Source organism: Octopus bimaculoides, chromosome 9 (genome assembly GCF_001194135.2).
Source record: "Octopus bimaculoides isolate UCB-OBI-ISO-001 chromosome 9, ASM119413v2, whole genome shotgun sequence".
In the NCBI taxonomy this organism is placed as follows: domain Eukaryota; kingdom Metazoa; phylum Mollusca; class Cephalopoda; order Octopoda; family Octopodidae; genus Octopus; species Octopus bimaculoides.
Genome location: NC_068989.1, coordinates 59,324,830 through 59,325,751, shown reverse-complemented (window position 1 = coordinate 59,325,751; position 922 = coordinate 59,324,830). Strand labels below are relative to the sequence as shown.

At 40.3% G+C, this 922-nt stretch overlaps 1 protein-coding gene across 2 annotated transcripts in view; it reads left to right on the top strand.

Annotated features, from left to right (window-relative positions):
* LOC106871030 (probable peptidylglycine alpha-hydroxylating monooxygenase 1) overlaps positions 1-922 on the top strand; it is an 87,130-nt gene that overhangs the window by 45,982 nt on the left and 40,226 nt on the right. The gene's annotated exons all lie outside the window — the stretch shown is intronic.

Sequence of the window (922 nt, the reverse complement as noted above, 5' to 3'; positions counted from 1 at the left end):
CCGTTAATCCGTTAATCGTTAATTAACATTATCGTTAACGGTTCTAGTTTTAAGTTAACATTGTAAATCATTATCGGACTAATTAACTCCCGTTACATTTGCTTCCGTTAACTCAAGTCCGTTAATCCAAAACTCTTCTGCTGCAGCCCCTTGGTCGACGCAGTTTTGGCAGGCATCGACAAAAGATTTGCGACCTTCCTGGACGATGAGGAATGCCAGCTGGCTGCTGCCTTCCACCCCAGGTTTCGCCTTATCTGGTTGGATAGATATGATAGCACCAAGTTCACCAAGGTGAGGAGAAACATGGCGGATAAGGTCGAGGAGGCCATGAGGTAGCAGTCTAAGGAAGTGAGCAGCAACAGTGGAGGCAGCAACAACGAAGACGTGGAAGATGACTACTTCAGCGGTGTCACCCAACAAAATGAGAGCGGAAGCCACAGGTTACTGAAGGACAAGGCCCAGAATTTAGGAAAGACCTGGTTGGAGACCCACTCCAAAGATCTATTGACAGCTGCTGCCTTCTCCAAAGATTTACTTACAGTGCTGCAATTGAACGTTTATATTCCATGGCCAAGAACATATTAAGTGTCAAGAGATCGTCTATGTCTGATGAAAATTTTAGTATGTTAATTTTCATGAAGGGCAACATGAATCTCATCAACAAAATGGAGAAGAGGAAAAATTAAGTTATGTATATATCGTGTTTTTCATTTTTTAAATTTAATTTTTTTCTTTTACGGCCACTGTATCAATAAACCTTTTCTAGTTTAACACTAATATTGTGTTTCATTTGAGGTCCCCCCCCCCTTTTCTGGCTCTAAAAGCCTTTAAAAACCTTAAAAAATGGGCCAATACTATGAAATCAGTCCGCTCTTTGAAATTTAAAACCATAAAATCAGCAATTTTTTACTCTTGGCAAAAA